Genomic DNA, 22,278 nt, shown 5'->3' with positions numbered 1-22,278 from the left:
CTCTGTAGTATCCTTTAATAAGGAGTCTTTTAAGCTAAGACTTTGATCTGCTTGCTGGTGCTCAATTCCGAATCTCAAAAGCTCCATAGCCGAACGTGGGGCTCGAAACCACGACCCTGAGATTAAGAGTCTCATGCTCTACCGAACTGAGCTAGCCTGGCATCTTCCTTATAACTTCCCATCACAATAGAAATGTTAGAATGCAAGAAATATGTTTCATGAGAAGTAAAACCCTCTTGTATGAAAACAACCTAGGTCTGAGATAATAATCAGATTACAGAATACATTTTACTTTTAATGTTTTTGAGCACAAGTTCCGTGAACAAAAACACCCTGAACCATGTTGTCCAATTCTTTCGCAAGAAGACCAAACCAACGCTTGTCATTGGTTAGGGATTCAATCTCTTGCAGTTTTCCATTCTAGTTTAGCTATATAATCTAGACAAATTGATGGGTTTAATATATATATAATATTCTGATCAGCCGTTGATGTTTGCTTGGTGTGTGTGAACTCTATGGAATGTATTTGCTCTGTAGTATCCTTTAATAAGGAGTCTTTTAAGCTAAGACTTTGATCTGCTTGCTGGTGCTCAATTCCGAATCTCAAAAGCTCCATAGCCGAACGTGGGGCTCGAAACCACGACCCTGAGATTAAGAGTCTCATGCTCTACCGAACTGAGCTAGCCTGGCATCTTCCTTATAACTTCCCATCACAATAGAAATGTTAGAATGCAAGAAATATGTTTCATGAGAAGTAAAACCCTCTTGTATGAAAACAACCTAGGTCTGAGATAATGATCAGATTACAGAATAAGTTTTACCTTTAATGTTTTCAGCACAAGTTCCGTGAACAAAAACACCCTGAACCATGTTGTCCAATTCTTTCGCAAGAAGACCAAACCAACGCTTGTCATTGGTTAGGGATTCAATCTCTTGCAGTTTTCCATTCTAGTTTAGCTATATAATCTAGACAAATTGATGGGTTTAATATATATATAATATTCTGATCAGCCGTTGATGTTTGCTTGGTGTGTGTGAACTCTATGGAATGTATTTGCTCTGAAGTATCCTTTAATAAGGAGTCTTTTAAGCTAAGACTTTGATCTGTATGCTGGTGCTCAATTCCTAATCTTAAAATCTCTGTAGCCCAATTTGGGGCTCGAACCCACAACCCTGAGATTAAGAGTGTCATGCTCTATCGAACTGAGCTGGCGCTTCTTCCAAATAACTTCCCATCATAATATAAATGTTAGAATGCAAGAAATATGTTTCATGAGAAGTAAAACCCTCTTGTATGAAAACAACCTAGATCTGAGATAATGATCAGATTACAGAATACATTTTACCTTTAATGTTTTTGAGCACAAGTTCCGTGAAGAAAAACAACCTGAACCATGTTGTCCAATTATTTCGCAAGAAGATCAAACCAACGCTTGTCATTGGTTAGGGATTCAATCTCTTGCAGTTTTCCATTCTAGTTAGGCTAGAAAATCTAGACAAATTGATGGGTTCAATATGTATATAATTTTCTGATCAGCTGTTGATGTTTGCTTGGTGTGTGTGAACTCTATGGAATGTATTTTCTCTTTAGTATCCTTTAATAAGGAGTATTTTAAGCTAAGACTTTCATCTGTATGCTGGTGCTCAATTCCTAACCTTAAAAACTCTGTAGCCCAACTTGGGGCTCGAACCCACAACCCTGAGATTAAGAGTGTCATGCTCTATCGAACTGAGCTGGAGCTTCTTCCAAATAACTTCCCATCATAATAGAAATGTTAGAATGCAAGAAATATGTTTCATGAGAAGTAAAACCCTCTTGTATGAAAACAACCTAGGTCTGAGATAATGATGAGATTACCGAATAAGTTTTACCTTTAATATTTTTGAGCACAAGTTCCGTGAACAAAAACCGCCTGAACCATGTTGTCCAATTGTTTTGCAAGGAGATCAAACACACGCTTGTCATTGGTTAGGGATTCAATCTCTTGCAGTTTTCCATTCTAGTTTAGCTATATAATCTAGACAAATTGATGGGTTTAATATATATATAATATTCTGATCAGCCGTTGATGTTTGCTTGGTGTGTGTGAACTCTATGGAATGTATTTGCTCTGTAGTATCCTTTAATAAGGAGTCTTTTAAGCTAAGACTTTGATCTGCTTGCTGGTGCTCAATTCCGAATCTCAAAAGCTCCATAGCCGAACGTGGGGCTCGAAACCACGACCCTGAGATTAAGAGTCTCATGCTCTATCGAACTGAGCTAGCCTGGCATCTTCCTTATAACTTCCCATCACAATAGAAATGTTAGAATGCAAGAAATATGTTTCATGAGAAGTAAAACCCTCTTGTATGAAAACAACCTAGGTCTGAGATAATGATCAGATTACAGAATAAGTTTTACCTTTAATGTTTTCAGCACAAGTTCCGTGAACAAAAACACCCTGAACCATGTTGTCCAATTCTTTCGCAAGAAGACCAAACCAACGCTTGTCATTGGTTAGGGATTCAATCTCTTGCAGTTTTCCATTCTAGTTTAGCTATATAATCTAGACAAATTGATGGGTTTAATATATATATAATATTCTGATCAGCCGTTGATGTTTGCTTGGTGTGTGTGAACTCTATGGAATTTATTTGCTCTGAAGTATCCTTTAATAAGGAGTCTTTTAAGCTAAGACTTTGATCTGTATGCTGGTGCTCAATTCCTAACCTTAAAATCTCCATAGCCCAACGTGGGGCTCGAACCCACGACCCTGAGATTAAGAGTGTCATGCTCTATCGAACTGAGCTGGCGCTTCTTCCAAATAACTTCCCATCATAATAGAAATGTTAGAATGCAAGAAATATGTTTCATGAGAAGTAAAACCCTCTTGTATGAAAACAAACTAGGTCTGAGGTAATGATCAGTTTACAGAATAAGTTTTACCTTTAATATTTTTGAGTACAAGTTACGTGAACAAAAACAACCTGAACCATGTTGTCCAATTATTTCGCAAGAAGATCAAACCAACGCTTGTCATTGGTTAGGGATTCAATCTCTTGCAGTTTTCCATTCTAGTTAGGCTAGATAATCTAGACAAATTGATGGGTTCAATATATATATAATTTACTGATCAGACGTTGATGTTTGCTTGGTGTGTGTGAACTCTATGGAATGTATTTGCTCTGAAGTATCCTTTAATAAGGAGTCTTTTAAGCTAAGACTTTCATCTGCATGCTGGTGCTCATTTCCTAACCTTAAAATCTCCATAGCCCAACGTGGGGCTCGAACCCACGACCCTGATATTAAGAGTGTCATGCTCTATCGAACTGAGCTGGCGCTTCTTCCAAATAACTTCCCATCATAATAGAAATGTTAGAATGCAAGAAATATGTTTCATGAGAAGTAAAACCCTCTTGTATGAAAACAACCTAGGTCTGAGGTAATGATCAGTTTACAGAATAAGTTTTACCTTTAATATTTTTGAGCACAAGTTACGTGAACAAAAACACCCTGAACCATGTTGTCCAATTCTTTCGCAAGAAGACCAAACCAACGCTTGTCATTGGTTAGGGATTCAATCTCTTGCAGTTTTCCATTCTAGTTTAGCTATATAATCTAGACAAATTGATGGGTTTGATATATATATAATATTCTGATCAGCCGTTGATGTTTGCTTGGTGTGTGTGAACTCTATGGAATGTATTTGCTCTGAAGTATCCTTTAATAAGGAGTCTTTTAAGCTAAGACTTTGATCTGCATGCTGGTGCTCAATTCCGAATCTCAAAAGCTCCATAGCCCAACGTGGGGCTCGAACCCACGACCCTGAGATTAAGAGTCTCATGCTCTACCGAAATGAGCTGGCCGGGCTTCTTCCTCATAACTTCCCATCACAATAGAAATGTTAGAATGCAAGAAATATGTTTCATGAGAAGTAAAACCCTCTTGTATGAAAACAACCTAGGTCTGAGATAATGATGAGATTACAGAATAAGTTTTACCTTTAATGTTTTCAGCACAAGTTCCGTGAACAAAAACACCCTCAACCATGTTGTCCAATTTTTTCGCAAGAAGATCAAACCGACGCTTGTCACTGGTTAGGGATTCAATCTCTTGCAGTTTTCCATTCTAGTTAAACTAGATAATCAAGACAAATTGATGGGTTCAATATATATATAATTTTCTGATCAGCCGTTGATGTTTGCTTGGTGTGTGTGAACACTATGGAATGTATTTTCTCTGAAGTATTCTTTAATAAGGAGTCTTTTAAGCTAAGACTTTGATCTGCATGCTGGTGCTCAATTCCGAAACTCAAAAGCTCCATAGCCCAACGTGGGGCTCGAAACCACGACCATGAGATTAAGAGTCTCATGCTCTACCGAACTGAGCAAGCCGGGCTTCTTCCTTATAACTTCCCATCACAATAGAAATGTTAGAATGCAAGAAATATGTTTCATGAGAAGTAAAACCCTCTTGTATGAAAACAACCTAGGTCTGAGATAATGATGAGATTACAGAATAAGTTTTACCTTTAATGTTTTCAGCACAAGTTCTGTGAACAAAAACACCCTGAACCATGTTGTCCAATTATTTCGCAAGAAGATCAAACCGACGCTTGTCATTGGTTAGGGATTCAATCTCTTGCAGTTTTCCATTCTAGTTAAACTAGACAATCTAGACAAATTGATGGTTTCAATATATATATAATTTTCTGATCAGCCGTTGATGTTTTCTTAGTGTGTGTGAACACTATGGAATGTATTTTCTCTGAAATATTCTTTAATAAGGAGTCTTTTAAGCTAAGACTTTGATCTGCATGCTGGTGCTCAATTCCTAACCTTAAAATCTCCATAGCCCAACGTGGGGCTCGACCCACGACCCTGAGATTAAGAGTGTCATGCTCTACCGAACTGAGCTAGCCGGGCTTCTTCCTTATAACTTCCCATCACAATAGAAATGTTAGAATGCAAGAAATATGTTTCATGAGAAGTAAAACCCTCTTGTATGAAAACAACCTAGGTCTGAGGTAATGATCAGATTACAGAATAAGTTTTACCTTTAATGTTTTCAATACAAGTTCTGTGAACAAAAACCGCCTGAACCATGTTGTCCAATTCTTTCGCAAGAAGATCAAACACACGCTTGTCATTGGTTAGGGATTCAATCTCTTGCAGTTTTCCATTCTAGTTAAGCTAGCTAATCTAGACAAATTGATGGGTTCACTATATATATAATTTTCTGATCAGCCGTTGATGTTGGCTTGGTGTGTGTGAACTCTATGGAATGTATTTGCTCTGAAGTATCCTTTAATAAGGAGTCTTTTAAGCTAAGACTTTTATCTGCATGCTGTTGCTCAATTCCTAACCTTAAAATCTCCATAGCCGAACGTGGGGCTCGAACCCACGACCCTGAGATTAAGAGTGTCATGCTCTATCGAACTGAGCTGGCGCTTCTTCCAAATAACTTCACATCATAATAAAAATGTTAGAATGCAAGAAAATATGTTTCATGAGAAGTAAAACCCTCTTGTATGAAAACAACCTAGGTCTGAGATAATGATGAGATTACAGAATAAGTTTTACCTTTAATGTTTTCAGCACAAGTTCCGTGAACAAAAACACCCTGAACCATGTTGTCCAATTCTTTCGCAAGAAGACCAAACCAACGCTTGTCATTGGTTAGGGATTCAATCTCTTGCAGTTTTCCATTCTAGTTTAGCTATATAATCTAGACAAATTGATGGGTTTGATATATATATAATATTCTGATCAGCCGTTGATGTTTGCTTGGTGTGTGTGAACTCTATGGAATGTATTTGCTCTGAAGTATCCTTTAATAAGGAGTCTTTTAAGCTAAGACTTTGATCTGCATGCTGGTGCTCAATTCCGAATCTCAAAAGCTCCATAGCCCAACGTGGGGCTCGAACCCACGACCCTGAGATTAAGAGTCTCATGCTCTACCGAAATGAGCTGGCCGGGCTTCTTCCTCATAACTTCCCATCACAATAGAAATGTTAGAATGCAAGAAATATGTTTCATGAGAAGTAAAACCCTCTTGTATGAAAACAACCTAGGTCTGAGATAATGATGAGATTACAGAATAAGTTTTACCTTTAATGTTTTCAGCACAAGTTCCGTGAACAAAAACACCCTCAACCATGTTGTCCAATTTTTTCGCAAGAAGAACAAACCGACGCTTGTCACTGGTTAGGGATTCAATCTCTTGCAGTTTTCCATTCTAGTTAAACTAGATAATCAAGACAAATTGATGGGTTCAATATATATATAATTTTCTGATCAGCCGTTGATGTTTGCTTGGTGTGTGTGAACTCTATGGAATGTATTTGCTCTGAAGTATCCTTTAATAAGGAGTATTTTAAGCTAGGAATTTCATCTGCATGCTGGTGCTCAATTCCTAACCTTAAAATCTCCATAGCCCAACGTGGGGCTCGACCCACGACCCTGAGATTAAGAGTGTCATGCTCTACCGAACTGAGCTAGCCGGGCTTCTTCCTTATAACTTCCCATCACAATAGAAATGTTAGAATGCAAGAAATATGTTTCATGAGAAGTAAAACCCTCTTGTATGAAAACAACCTAGGTCTGAGGTAATGATCAGATTACAGAATAAGTTTTACCTTTAATGTTTTCAATACAAGTTCTGTGAACAAAAACCGCCTGAACCATGTTGTCCAATTCTTTCGCAAGAAGATCAAACACACGCTTGTCATTGGTTAGGGATTCAATCTCTTGCAGTTTTCCATTCTAGTTAAGCTAGCTAATCTAGACAAATTGATGGGTTCACTATATATATAATTTTCTGATCAGCCGTTGATGTTGGCTTGGTGTGTGTGAACTCTATGGAATGTATTTGCTCTGAAGTATCCTTTAATAAGGAGTCTTTTAAGCTAAGACTTTCATCTGCATGCTGTTGCTCAATTCCTAACCTTAAAATCTCCATAGCCGAACGTGGGGCTCGAACCCACGACCCTGAGATTAAGAGTGTCATGCTCTATCGAACTGAGCTGGCGCTTCTTCCAAATAACTTCACATCATAATAAAAATGTTAGAATGCAAGAAAATATGTTTCATGAGAAGTAAAACCCTCTTGTATGAAAACAACCTAGGTCTGAGATAATGATGAGATTACAGAATAAGTTTTACCTTTAATGTTTTCAGCACAAGTTCCGTGAACAAAAACACCCTGAACCATGTTGTCCAATTCTTTCGCAAGAAGACCAAACCAACGCTTGTCATTGGTTAGGGATTCAATCTCTTGCAGTTTTCCATTCTAGTTTAGCTATATAATCTAGACAAATTGATGGGTTTGATATATATATAATATTCTGATCAGCCGTTGATGTTTGCTTGGTGTGTGTGAACTCTATGGAATGTATTTGCTCTGAAGTATCCTTTAATAAGGAGTCTTTTAAGCTAAGACTTTGATCTGCATGCTGGTGCTCAATTCCGAATCTCAAAAGCTCCATAGCCCAACGTGGGGCTCGAACCCACGACCCTGAGATTAAGAGTCTCATGCTCTACCGAAATGAGCTGGCCGGGCTTCTTCCTCATAACTTCCCATCACAATAGAAATGTTAGAATGCAAGAAATATGTTTCATGAGAAGTAAAACCCTCTTGTATGAAAACAACCTAGGTCTGAGATAATGATGAGATTACAGAATAAGTTTTACCTTTAATGTTTTCAGCACAAGTTCCGTGAACAAAAACACCCTCAACCATGTTGTCCAATTTTTTCGCAAGAAGATCAAACCGACGCTTGTCACTGGTTAGGGATTCAATCTCTTGCAGTTTTCCATTCTAGTTAAACTAGATAATCAAGACAAATTGATGGGTTCAATATATATATAATTTTCTGATCAGCCGTTGATGTTTGCTTGGTGTGTGTGAACACTATGGAATGTATTTTCTCTGAAGTATTCTTTAATAAGGAGTCTTTTAAGCTAAGACTTTGATCTGCATGCTGGTGCTCAATTCCGAAACTCAAAAGCTCCATAGCCCAACGTGGGGCTCGAAACCACGACCATGAGATTAAGAGTCTCATGCTCTACCGAACTGAGCAAGCCGGGCTTCTTCCTTATAACTTCCCATCACAATAGAAATGTTAGAATGCAAGAAATATGTTTCATGAGAAGTAAAACCCTCTTGTATGAAAACAACCTAGGTCTGAGATAATGATGAGATTACAGAATAAGTTTTACCTTTAATGTTTTCAGCACAAGTTCTGTGAACAAAAACACCCTGAACCATGTTGTCCAATTATTTCGCAAGAAGATCAAACCGACGCTTGTCATTGGTTAGGGATTCAATCTCTTGCAGTTTTCCATTCTAGTTAAACTAGACAATCTAGACAAATTGATGGTTTCAATATATATATAATTTTCTGATCAGCCGTTGATGTTTTCTTAGTGTGTGTGAACACTATGGAATGTATTTTCTCTGAAATATTCTTTAATAAGGAGTCTTTTAAGCTAAGACTTTGATCTGCATGCTGGTGCTCAATTCCTAACCTTAAAATCTCCATAGCCCAACGTGGGGCTCGAACCCACGACCCTTAGATTAAGAATCTCATGCTCTACCGAACTGAGCTAGCCGGGCTTCTTCCTTATAACTTCCCATCACAATAGAAATGTTAGAATGCAAGAAATATGTTTCATGAGAAGTAAAACCCTCTTGTATGAAAACAAACTAGGTCTGAGGTAATGATCAGTTTACAGAATAAGTTTTACCTTTAATATTTTTGAGTACAAGTTACGTGAACAAAAACAACCTGAACCATGTTGTCCAATTATTTCGCAAGAAGATCAAACCAACGCTTGTCATTGGTTAGGGATTCAATCTCTTGCAGTTTTCCATTCTAGTTAGGCTAGATAATCTAGACAAATTGATGGGTTCAATATATATATAATTTACTGATCAGACGTTGATGTTTGCTTGGTGTGTGTGAACTCTATGGAATGTATTTGCTCTGAAGTATCCTTTAATAAGGAGTCTTTTAAGCTAAGACTTTCATCTGCATGCTGGTGCTCAATTCCTAACCTTAAAATCTCCATAGCCCAACGTGGGGCTCGACCCACGACCCTGAGATTAAGAGTGTCATGCTCTATCGAACTGAGCTGGCGCTTCTCCCAAATATTTTCCCATCATAATAGAAATGTTAGAATGCAAGAAATATGTTTCATGAGAAGTAAAACCCTCTTGTATGAAAACAACCTAGGTCTGAGATAATGATGAGATTACCGAATAAGTTTTACCTTTAATATTTTTGAGCACAAGTTACGTAAACAAAAACCGCCTGAACCATGTTGTCCAATCCTTTCGCAAGAAGATCAAACAGACGCTTGTCATTGGTTAGGGATTCAATCACTTGCAGTTTTCCATTCTAGTTAAGCTAGATAATCTAGACAAATTGATGGGTTCAATATATATATAATTTTCTGATCAGACGTTGATGTTTGCTTGGTGTGTGTGAACTCTATGGAATGTATTTGCTCTGAAGTATCCTTTAATAAGGCGTATTTTAAGATAAGACTTTGATCTGGTGCTCAATTCCTAACCTTAAAATCTCCATAGCCAACGTGGGGCTCGAACCCACGACCCTGAGATTAAGAGTCTCAAGCTCTACCGAACTGAGCTAGCCGGGCTTCTTCCTTCTAACTTCCCATCACAATAGAAATGTTAGAATGCAAGAAATATGTTTCATGACAAGTAAAACCCTCTTGTATGAAAACAACCTAGGTCTGAGATAATGATCAGATTACAGAATAAGTTTTACCTTTAATGTTTTCAGCACAAGTTCCGTGAACAAAAACACCCTGAACCATGTTGTCCAATTCTTTCGCAAGAAGACCAAACCAACACTTGTCATTGGTTAGGGATTCAATCTCTTGCAGTTTTCCATTCTAGTTAAGCTAGATATATTCTAGACAAATTGATGGGTTCAGTATATATATAATTTTCTGATCAGACGTTGATGTTTGCTTGGTGAGTGTGAACTCTATGGAATGTATTTGCTCTGAAGTATCCTTTAATAAGGAGTCTTTTAAGCTAAGACTTTGATCTGCATGCTGGTGCTCAATTCCTAACCTTAAAATCTCCATAGCCCAACGTGGGGCTCGAACCCACGACCCTGAGATTAAGAGTCTCATGCTCTATCGAACTGAGCTGGCCGGGATTCTTCCAAATAAATTCCCATCATAACAGAATTGTTAGAATGCAAGAAATATGTTTCATGAGAAGTAAAACCCTCTTGTATGAAAACAACCTAGGTCTGAGATAATGATGAGATTACCAAATAAGTTTTACCTTTAATATTTTTGAGCACAAGTTACGTAAACAAAAACCGCCTGAACCATGTTGTCCAATTCTTTCGCAAGAAGATCAAACACACGCTTTTCATTGGTTAGGGATTCAATCTCTTGCAGTTTTCCATTCTAGTTTAGCTATATAATCTAGACAAATTGATGGGTTTAATATATATATAATATTCTGATCAGCCGTTGATGTTTGCTTGGTGTGTGTGAACTCTATGGAATGTATTTGCTCTGAAGTATCCTTTAATAAGGAGTCTTTTAAGCTAAGACTTTGATCTGCATGCTGGTCCTCAATTCCGAATCTCAAAAGCTCCATAGCCCAACGTGGGGCTCGAAACCACGACCCTGAGATTAAGAGTCTCATGCTCTACCGAACTGAGCTAGCCGGGCTTCTTCCTTATAACTTCCCATCACAATAGAAATGTTAGAATGCAAGAAATATGTTTCATGAGAAGTAAAACCCTCTTGTATGAAAACAACCTAGGTCTGAGGTAATGATCAGATTACAGAATAAGTTTTACCTTTAATGTTTTCAATACAAGTTCTGTGAACAAAAACCGCCTGAACCATGTTGTCCAATTCTTTCGCAAGAAGATCAAACACACGCTTGTCATTGGTTAGGGATTCAATCTCTTGCAGTTTTTCCTAACCTTAAAATCTCCATAGCCGAACGTGGGGCTCGAACCCACGACCCTGAGATTAAGAGTGTCATGCTCTATCGAACTGAGCTGGCGCTTCTTCCAAATAACTTCACATCATAATAAAAATGTTAGAATGCAAGAAATATGTTTCATGAGAAGTAAAACCCTCTTGTATGAAAACAACCTAGGTCTGAGATAATGATGAGATTACAGAATAAGTTTTACCTTTAATGTTTTCAGCACAAGTTCCGTGAACAAAAACACCCTGAACCATGTTGTCCAATTCTTTCGCAAGAAGACCAAACCAACGCTTGTCATTGGTTAGGGATTCAATCTCTTGCAGTTTTCCATTCTAGTTTAGCTATATAATCTAGACAAATTGATGGGTTTGATATATATATAATATTCTGATCAGCCGTTGATGTTTGCTTGGTGTGTGTGAACTCTATGGAATGTATTTGCTCTGAAGTATCCTTTAATAAGGAGTCTTTTAAGCTAAGACTTTGATCTGCATGCTGGTGCTCAATTCCGAATCTCAAAAGCTCCATAGCCCAACGTGGGGCTCGAACCCACGACCCTGAGATTAAGAGTCTCAAGCTCTACCGAACTGAGCTAGCCGGGCTTCTTCCTTATAACTTCCCATCACAATAGAAATGTTAGAATGCAAGAAATATGTTTCATGACAAGTAAAACCCTCTTGTATGAAAACAACCTAGGTCTGAGATAATGATCAGATTACAGAATAAGTTTTACCTTTAATGTTTTCAGCACAAGTTCCGTGAACAAAAACACCCTGAACCATGTTGTCCAATTCTTTCGCAAGAAGACCAAACCAACACTTGTCATTGGTTAGGGATTCAATCTCTTGCAGTTTTCCATTCTAGTTAAGCTAGATATATTCTAGACAAATTGATGGGTTCAGTATATATATAATTTTCTGATCAGACGTTGATGTTTGCTTGGTGTGTGTGAACTCTATGGAATGTATTTGCTCTGAAGTATCCTTTAATAAGGAGTCTTTTAAGCTAAGACTTTGATCTGCACGCTGGTGCTCATTTCCGAATCTCAAAATCTCCATAGCCCAACGTGGGGCTCGAAACCACGACCCTGAGATTAAGAGTCTCATAATCTACCGAAATGAGCTGGCCGGGATTCTTCCTCATAACTTCCCATCACAATAGAAATGTTAGAATGCAAGAAATATGTTTCATGAGAAGTAAAACCCTCTTGTATGAAAACAACCTAGGTCTGAGGTAATGATGAGATTACAGAATAAGTTTTAACTTTCATGTTTTCAGCACAAGTTCCGTGAACAAAAACACCCTGAACCATGTTGTCCAATTCTTTCGCAAGAAGACCAAACCAACACTTGTCATTGGTTAGGGATTCAATCTCTTGCAGTTTTCCATTCTAGTTAAGCTAGATATATTCTAGACAAATTGATGGGTTCAGTATATATATAATTTTCTGATCAGACGTTGATGTTTGCTTGGTGAGTGTGAACTCTATGGAATGTATTTGCTCTGAAGTATCCTTTAATAAGGAGTCTTTTAAGCTAAGACTTTGATCTGCATGCTGGTGCTCAATTCCTAACCTTAAAATCTCCATAGCCCAACGTGGGGCTCGAACCCACGACCCTGAGATTAAGAGTCTCATGCTCTATCGAACTGAGCTGGCGCTTCTTCCAAATAAATTCCCATCATAACAGAATTGTTAGAATGCAAGAAATATGTTTCATGAGAAGTAAAACCCTCTTGTATGAAAACAACCTAGGTCTGAGATAATGATGAGATTACCAAATAAGTTTTACCTTTAATATTTTTGAGCACAAGTTACGTAAACAAAAACCGCCTGAACCATGTTGTCCAATTCTTTCGCAAGAAGATCAAACACACGCTTTTCATTGGTTAGGGATTCAATCTCTTGCAGTTTTCCATTCTAGTTAGGCTAGATAATCTAGACAAATTGATGGGTTCAATATATATATAATTTTCTGATCAGACGTTGATGTTTGCTTGGTGTGTGTGAACTCTATGGAATGTATTTGCTCTGAAGTATCCTTTAATAAGGAGTCTTTTAAGCTAAGACTTTGATCTGCATGCTGGTGCTCAATTCCGAATCTCAAAAGCTCCATAGCCCAACGTGGGGCTCGAAACCACGACCCTGAGATTAAGAGTCTCTTGCTCTACCGAACTGAGCTAGCCGGGCTTCTTCCTTATAACTTCCCATCACAAAAGAAATGTTAGAATGCAAGAAATATGTTTCATGACAAGTAAAACCCTCTTGTATGAAAACAACCTAGGTCTGAGATAATGATCAGATTACAGAATACATTTTACCTTTAATGTTTTTGAGCACAAGTTCCGTGAACAAAAACCGCCTGAACCATGTTGTCCAATTCTTTCGCAAGAAGATCAAACACAAGCTTGTCATTGGTTAGGGATTCAATCACTTGCAGTTTTCCATTCTAGTTTAGCTATATAATCTAGACAAATTGATGGGTTTAATATATATATAATATTCTGATCAGCCGTTGATGTTTGCTTGGTGTGTGTGAACTCTATGGAATGTATTTGCTCTGAAGTATCCTTTAATAAGGAGTCTTTTAAGCTAAGACTTTGATCTGCATGCTGGTGCTCAATTCCGAATCTCAAAAGCTCCATAGCCCAACGTGGGGCTCGAAACCACGACCCTGAGATTAAGAGTCTCATGCTCTACCGAACTGAGCTAGCCGGGCTTCTTCCTTATAACTTCCCATCACAATAGAAATGTTAGAATGCAAGAAATATGTTTCATGAGAAGTAAAACCCTCTTGTATGAAAACAACCTAGGTCTGAGGTACTGATCAGATTACAGAATAAGTTTTACCTTTAATGTTTTCAATACAAGTTCTGTGAACAAAAACCGCCTGAACCATGTTGTCCAATTCTTTCGCAAGAAGATCAAACACACGCTTGTCATTGGTTAGGGATTCAATCTCTTGACGTTTTCCATTCTAGTTAAGCTAGCTAATCTAGACAAATTGATGGGTTCAATATATATATATTTTTCTGATCAGCCGTTGATGTTGGCTTGGTGTGTGTGAACTCTATGGAATGTATTTGCTCTGAAGTATCCTTTAATAAGGAGTCTTTTAAGCTAAGACTTTCATCTGCATGCTGTTGCTCAATTCCTAACCTTAAAATCTCCATAGCCGAACGTGGGGCTCGAACCCACGACCCTGAGATTAAGAGTGTCATGCTCTATCGAACTGAGCTGGCGCTTCTTCCAAATAACTTCACATCATAATAAAAATGTTAGAATGCAAGAAATATGTTTCATGAGAAGTAAAACCCTCTTGTATGAAAACAACCTAGGTCTGAGATAATGATGAGATTACAGAATAAATTTTACCTTTAATGTTTTCAGCACAAGTTCCGTGAACAAAAACACCCTGAACCATGTTGTCCAATTCTTTCGCAAGAAGACCAAACCAACGCTTGTCATTGGTTAGGGATTCAATCTCTTGCAGTTTTCCATTCTAGTTTAGCTATATAATCTAGACAAATTGATGGGTTTGATATATATATAATATTCTGATCAGCCGTTGATGTTTGCTTGGTGTGTGTGAACTCTATGGAATGTATTTGCTCTGAAGTATCCTTTAATAAGGAGTCTTTTAAGCTAAGACTTTGATCTGCATGCTGGTGCTCAATTCCGAATCTCAAAAGCTCCATAGCCCAACGTGGGGCTCGAACCCACGACCCTGAGATTAAGAGTCTCATGCTCTACCAAAATGAGCTGGCCGGGCTTCTTCCTCATAACTTCCCATCACAATAGAAATGTTAGAATGCAAGAAATATGTTTCATGAGAAGTAAAACCCTCTTGTATGAAACAACCTAGGTCTGAGATAATGATGAGATTACAGAATAAGTTTTACCTTTAATGTTTTCAGCACAAGTTCCGTGAACAAAAACACCCTCAACCATGTTGTCCAATTTTTTCGCAAGAAGATCAAACCGACGCTTGTCACTGGTTAGGGATTCAATCTCTTGCAGTTTTCCATTCTAGTTAAACTAGATAATCAAGACAAATTGATGGGTTCAATATATATATAATTTTCTGATCAGCCGTTGATGTTTGCTTGGTGTGTGTGAACACTATGGAATGTATTTTCTCTGAAGTATTCTTTAATAAGGAGTCTTTTAAGCTAAGACTTTGATCTGCATGCTGGTGCTCAATTCCGAAACTCAAAAGCTCCATAGCCCAACGTGGGGCTCGAAACCACGACCATGAGATTAAGAGTCTCATGCTCTACCGAACTGAGCAAGCCGGGCTTCTTCCTTATAACTTCCCATCACAATAGAAATGTTAGAATGCAAGAAATATGTTTCATGAGAAGTAAAACCCTCTTGTATGAAAACAACCTAGGTCTGAGATAATGTTGAGATTACCAAATAAGTTTTACCTTTAATATTTTTGAGCACAAGTTACTTAAACAAAAACCGCCTGAACCATGTTGTCCAATTCTTTCGCAAGAAGATCAAACACACGCTTGTCATTGGTTAGGGATTCAATCTCTTGCAGTTTTCCATTCTAGTTTAGCTATATAATCTAGACAAATTGATGGGTTTAATATATATATAATATTATGATCAGCCGTTGATGTTTGCTTGGTGTGTGTGAACTCTATGGAATGTATTTGCTCTGAAGTATCCTTTAATAAGGAGTCTTTTAAGCTAAGACTTTGATCTGCATGCTGGTGCTCCATTCCGAATCTCAAAAGCTCCATAGCCCAACGTGGGGCTCGAACCCATGAGCCTGAGATTAAGAGTCTCATGCTCTACCGAAATGAGCTGGCCGGGCTTTTTCCTCATAACTTCCCATCACAATAGAAATGTTAGAATGCAAGAAATATGTTTCATGAGAAGTAAAACCCTCTTGTATGAAAACAACCTAGGTCTGAGATAATGATGAGATTACAGAATAAGTTTTACCTTTAATGTTTTCAGCACAAGTTCCGTGAACAAAAACACCCTGAACCATGTTGTCCAATTATTTCACAAGAAGATCAAACCGATGCTTGTCATTGGTTAGGGATTCAATCTCTTGCAGTTTTCCATTCTAGTTAAACTAGATAATCTAGACAAATTGATGGGTTCAATATATATATAATTTTCTGATCAGCCGTTGATGTTTGCTTGGTGTGTGTGAACACTATGGAATGTATTTTCTCTGAAGTATTCTTTAATAAGGAGTCTTTTAAGCTAAGACTTTGATCTGCATGCTGGTGCTCAATTCCTAACCTTAAAATCTCCATAGCCCAACGTGGGTCTCGAACCCACGACCCTGAGATTAAGAGTCTCATGCTCTACCGAACTGAGCTAGCCGGGCTTCTTCCTTATAACTTCCCATCACAATAGAAATATTAGAATGCAAGAAATATGTTTCATGAGAAGTAAAACCCTCTTGTATGAAAACAACCTAGGTCTGAGATAATGATGAGATTACAGAATAAATTTTAACTTTCATGTTTTCAGCACAAGTTCCGTGAACAAAAACAGCCTGAACCATGTTGTCCAATTCTTTCACAAGAAGATCAAACACACGCTTGTCATTGGTTAGGGATTCAATCTCTTGCAGTTTTCCATTCTAGTTAAACTAGATAATCTAGACAAATTGATGGGTTCAATATATATATAATTTTCTGATCAGACGTTGATGTTTGCTTGGTGTGTGTGAACTCTATGGAATGTATTTGCTCTGAAGTATCCTTTAATAAGGAGTCTTTTAAGCTAAGACTTTCATCTGCATGCTGGTGCTCAATTCCTAACCTTAAAATCTCCATAGCCCAACGTGGGGCTCGAACCCACGACCCTGAGATTAAGAGTGTCATGCTCTATCGAACTGAGCTGGCGCTTCTTCCAAATAACCTCCAATCACAATAGAAATGTTAGAATGCAAGAAATATGTTTCATGAGAAGTAAAACCTTCTTGTATGAAAACAACCTAGGTCTGAGATAATGATGAGATTACAGAATAAGTTTTACATTTAATATTTTTGAGCACAAGTTCCGTGAACAAAATCCGCCTGAACCATGTTGTCCAATTCTTCGCAAGAAGATCAAACACACGCTTGTCATTGGTTAGGGATTCAATCTCTTGCAGTTTTCCATTCTTGTTTAGCTATATAATCTAGACAAATTGATGGGTTTAATATATATATAATATTCTGATCAGCCGTTGATGTTTGCTTGGTGTGTGTGAACTCTATGGAATGTATTTGCTCTGAAGTATCCTTTAATAAGGAGTCTTTTAAGCTAAGACTCTGATCTGCATGCTGTTGCTCAATTCCTAACCTTAAAATCTCCATAGCCGAACGTGGGGCTCGAACCCACGACCCTGAGAATAAGAGTGTCATGCTCTATCGAACTGAGCTGGCGCTTCTTCCAAATAACTTCCCATCATAATAGAAATGTTAGAATGCAAGAAATATGTTTCATGAGAAGTAAAACCCTCTTGTATGAAAACAACCTAGGTCTGAGATAATGATGAGATTACAGGATAAGTTTTACCTTTAATGTTTTCAGCACAAGTTCTGTGAACAAAAACACCCTGAACCATGTTGTCCAATTATTTCGCAAGAAGATCAAACCGACGCTTGTCATTGGTTAGTGATTCAATCTCTTGCAGTTTTCCATTCTAGTTAAACTAGACAATCTAGACAAATTGATGGGTTCAATATATATCTAATTTTCTGATCAGCCGTTGATGTTTGCTTGGTGTGTGTGAACACTATGGAATGTATTTTCTCTGAAGTATTCTTTAATAAGGAGTCTTTTAAGCTAAGACTTTGATCTGCATGCTGGTGCTCAATTCCTAACCTTAAAATCTCCATAGCCCAACATGGGGCTTGAACCCACGACCCTGAGATTAAAAGTGTCATGCTCTACCGAACTGAGCTGGCCGGGCTTCTTCCTCATAACTTCCCATCACAATAGAAATGTTAGAATGCAATAAATATGTTTCATGAGAAGTAAAACCCTCTTGTATGAAAACAACCTAGGTCTGAGATGATGATGAGATTACAGAATAAGTTTTACCTTTAATGTTTTCAGCATAAGTTCCGTGAACAAAAACACCCTGAACCATGTTGTCCAATTATTTCGCAAGAAGATCAAACCGACGCTTGTCATTGGTTAGGGATTCAATCTCTTGCAGTTTTCCATTCTAGTTAAACTAGATAATCTAGACAAATTGATGGGTTCAATATATATAATTTTCTGATCAGCCGTTGATGTTTGCTTGGTGTGTGTGAACACTATGGAATGTATTTTCTCTGAAGTATTCTTTAATAAGGAGTCTTTTAAGCTAAGACTTTGAGCTGCATGCTGGTGCTCAATTCCTAACCTTAAAATCTCCATAGCCCAACGTGGGGCTCGAACCCACGACCCTGAGATTAAGAGTCTCATGCTCTACCGAACTGAGCTAGCCGGGCTTCTTCCTTATAACTTCCCATCACAATAGAAATGTTAGAATGCAAGAAATATGTTTCATGAGAAGTAAAACCCTCTTGTATGAAAACAACCTAGGTCTGAGATAATGATGAGATTACAGAATAAGTTTTAACTTTCATGTTTTCAGCACAAGTTCCGTGAACAAAAACCGCCTGAACCATGTTGTCCAATTCTTTCGCAAGAAGATCAAACACACGCTTGTCATTGGTTAGGGATTCAATCTCTTGCAGTTTTCCATTCTAGTTTAGCTATATAATCTAGACAAATTGATGGGTTTAATATATATATAATATTCTGATCAGCCGTTGATGTTTGCTTGGTGTGTGTGAACTCTATGGAATGTATTTGCTCTGAAGTATCCTTTAATAAGCAGTCTTTTAAGCTAAGACTTTGATCTGCATGCTGGTGCTCAATTCCGAATCTCAAAAGCTCCATAGCCCAACGTGGGGCTCGAAACCACGACCCTGAGATTAAGAGTCTAATGCTCTACCGAACTGAACTAGCCGGGCTTCTTCCTTATAACTTCCCATCACAATACAAATGTTAGAATGCAAGAAATATGTTTCATGAGAAGTAAAACCCTCTTGTATGAAAACAACCTAGGTCTGAGATAATGATGAGATTACCAAATAAGTTTTACCTTTAATATTTTTGAGCACAAGTTACGTAAACAAAAACCGCCTGAACCATGTTGTCCAATTCTTTAGCAAGAAGATCAAACACACGCTTGTCATTGGTTAGGGATTCAATCTCTTACAGTTTTCCATTCTAGTTAAGCTAGATAATCTAGACAAATTGATGGGTTCAATATATATATAATTTTCTGATCAGACGTTGATGTTTGCTTGGTGTGTGTGAACTCTATGGAATGTATTTGCTCTGAAGTATCCTTTAATAAGGAGTCTTTTAAGATAAGACTCTGATCTGCATGCTGGTGCTCAATTCCTAACCTTAAAATCTCCATAGCCCAACATGGGGCTCGAACCCACGACCCTGAGATTAAAAGTGTCATGCTCTACCGAACTGAGCTGGCCCTTCTTCCAAATAACTTCCCATCACAATAGAAATGTTAGAATGCAAGAAATATGTTTCATGAGAAGTAAAACCCTCTTGTATGAAAACAACCTAGGTCTGAGATAATGATGAGATTACAGAGAAAGTTTTAACTTTCATGTTTTCAGCACAAGTTCCGTGAACAAAAACCGCCTGAACCATGTTGTCCAATTCTTTCGCAAGAAGATCAAACACACGCTTGTCATTGGTTAGGGATTCAATCTCTTGCAGTTTTCCATTCTAGTTTAGCTATATAATCTAGACAAATTGATGGGTTTAATATATATATAATATTCTGATCAGCCGTTGATGTTGGCTTGGTGTGTGTGAACTCTATGGAATGTATTTGCTCTGAAGTATCCTTTAATAAGGAGTCTTTTAAGCTAAGACTTTCATCTGCATGCTGTTGCTCAATTCCTAACCTTATAATCTCCATAGCCGAACTTGGGGCTCGAACCCACGACCCTGAGATTAAGAGTGTCATGCTCTAACGAACTGAGCTGGCGCTTCTTCCAAATAACTTCTCATCATAATAGAAATGTTAGAATGCAAGAAATATGTTTCATGAGAAGTAAAACCCTCTTGTATGAAAACAACCTAGGTCTGAGATAATGATGAGATTACAGGATAAGTTTTACCTTTAATGTTTTCAGCACAAGTTCTGTGAACAAAAACACCCTGAACCATGTTGTCCAATTATTTCGCATGAAGATCAAACCGACACTTGTCATTGGTTAGGGATTCAATCTCTTGCAGTTTTCCATTCTAGTTAAACTAGACAATCTAGACAAATTGATGGGTTCAATATATATCTAATTTTCTGATCAGCCGTTGATGTTTGCTTGGTGTGTGTGAACACTATGGAATGTATTTTCTCTGAAGTATTCTTTAATAAGGAGTCTTTTAAGCTAAGACTTTGATCTGCATGCTGGTGCTCAATTCCTAACCTTAAAATCTCCATAGCCCAACGTGGGGCTCGAACCCACGACCCTGAGATTAAGAGTGTCATGCTCTATCGAACTGAGCTGGCGCTTCTTCCAAATAACTTCCCATCATAATAGTAATGTTAGAATGCAAGAAATATGTTTCATGAGAAGTAAAACCCTCTTGTATGAAAACAACCTAGGTCTGAGATAATGATGAGATTACAGAATAAGTTTTACCTTTAATGTTTTCAGCACAAGTTCCGTGAACAAAAACACCCTGAACCATGTTGTCCAATTCTTTCGCAAGAAGACCAAACCAACGCTTGTCATTGGTTAGGGATTCAATCTCTTGCAGTTTTCCATTCTAGTTTAGCTATATAATCTAGACAAATTTATGGGTTTAATATATATATAATATTCTGATCAGCCGTTGATGTTTGCTTGGTGTGTGTGAACTCTATGGAATGTATTTGCTCTGAAGTATCCTTTAATAAGGAGTCTTTTAAGCTAAGACTTTGATCTGCATGCTGGTGCTCAATTCCGAATCTCAAAAGCTCCATAGCCCAACGTGGGGCTCGAACCCACGAGCCTGAGATTAAGAGTCTCATGCTCTACCGAAATGAGCTGGCCGGGCTTCTTCCTCGTAACTTCCCATCACAATAGAAATGTTAGAATGCAAGAAATATGTTTCATGAGAAGTAAAACCCTCTTGTATGAAAACAACCTAGGTCTGAGATAATGATGAGATTACAGAATAAGTTTTACCTTTAATGTTTTCAGCACAAGTTCCGTGAACAAAAACACCCTGAACCATGTTGTCCAATTCTTTCGCAAGAGACCAAACCAACGCTTGTCATTGGTTAGGGATTCAATCTCTTGCAGTTTTCCATTCTAGTTTAGCTATATAATCTAGACAAATTGATGGGTTTAATATATATATCATATTCTGATCAGCCGTTGATGTTTGCTTGGTGTGTGTGAACTCTATGGAATGTAATTGCTCTGAAGTATCCTTTAATAAGCAGTCTTTTAAGTTAAGACTTTGATCTGCATGCTGGTGCTCAATTCCGAATCTCAAAAGCTCCATAGCCCAACGTGGGGCTCGAAACCACGACCCTGAGATTAAGAGTCTAATGCTCTACCGAACTGAGCTAGCCGGGCTTCTTCCTTATAACTTCCCATCACAATAGAAATGTTAGAATGCAAGAAATATGTTTCATGAGAAGTAAAACCCTCTTGTATGAAAACAACCTAGGTCTGAGATAATGATGAGATTACCAAATAAGTTTTACCTTTAATATTTTTGAGCATGAGTTACGTAAACAAAAACCGCCTGAACCATGTTGTCCAATTCTTTCGCAAGAAGATCAAACACACGCTTGTCATTGGTTAGGGATTCAATCTCTTGCAGTTTTCCATTCTAGTTTAGCTATATAATCTAAACAAATTGATGGGTTTAATATATATATAATATTCTGATCAGCCGTTGATGTTTGCTTGGTGTGTGTGAACTCTATGGAATGTATTTGCTCTGAAGTATCCTTTAATAAGGAGTCTTTTAAGCTAAGACTTTGATCTGCATGCTGGTGCTCAATTCCGAATCTCAAAATCTCCATAGCCCAACGTGGGGCTCGAAACCACGACCCTGAGATTAAGAGTCTCATGCTCTACCAGATGAGCTGGCCGGGCTTTTTCCTCATAACTTCCCATCACAATAGAAATGTTAGAATGCAAGAAATATATGTTTCATGAGAAGTAAAACCCTCTTGTATGAAAACAACCTAGGTCTGAGATAATGATGAGATTACAGAATAAGTTTTAACTTTCATGTTTTCAGCACAAGTTCCGTG

The 22,278-nt window shown here is 37.8% G+C and overlaps 2 non-coding genes across 2 annotated transcripts; both read right to left on the bottom strand.

Annotated features, from left to right (window-relative positions):
* Positions 1-11,500: 11,500 nt before the first annotated feature.
* Positions 11,501-11,574, bottom strand: trnak-cuu (transfer RNA lysine (anticodon CUU)). The gene has a single exon. It is a non-coding gene; the product is annotated as a tRNA-Lys (tRNA).
* A 6,782-nt stretch (positions 11,575-18,356) lies between these two features.
* trnak-cuu (transfer RNA lysine (anticodon CUU)) lies at positions 18,357-18,430 on the bottom strand. The gene has a single exon. It is a non-coding gene; the product is annotated as a tRNA-Lys (tRNA).
* Between the last annotated feature and the right edge of the window lie 3,848 nt (positions 18,431-22,278).

Source organism: Platichthys flesus, chromosome 20, assembly GCF_949316205.1.
Source record: "Platichthys flesus chromosome 20, fPlaFle2.1, whole genome shotgun sequence".
Taxonomy (NCBI): domain Eukaryota; kingdom Metazoa; phylum Chordata; class Actinopteri; order Pleuronectiformes; family Pleuronectidae; genus Platichthys; species Platichthys flesus.
Note: the sequence above shows the minus strand (reverse complement) of the source record. Positions and strands in the feature narration are given on the sequence as shown.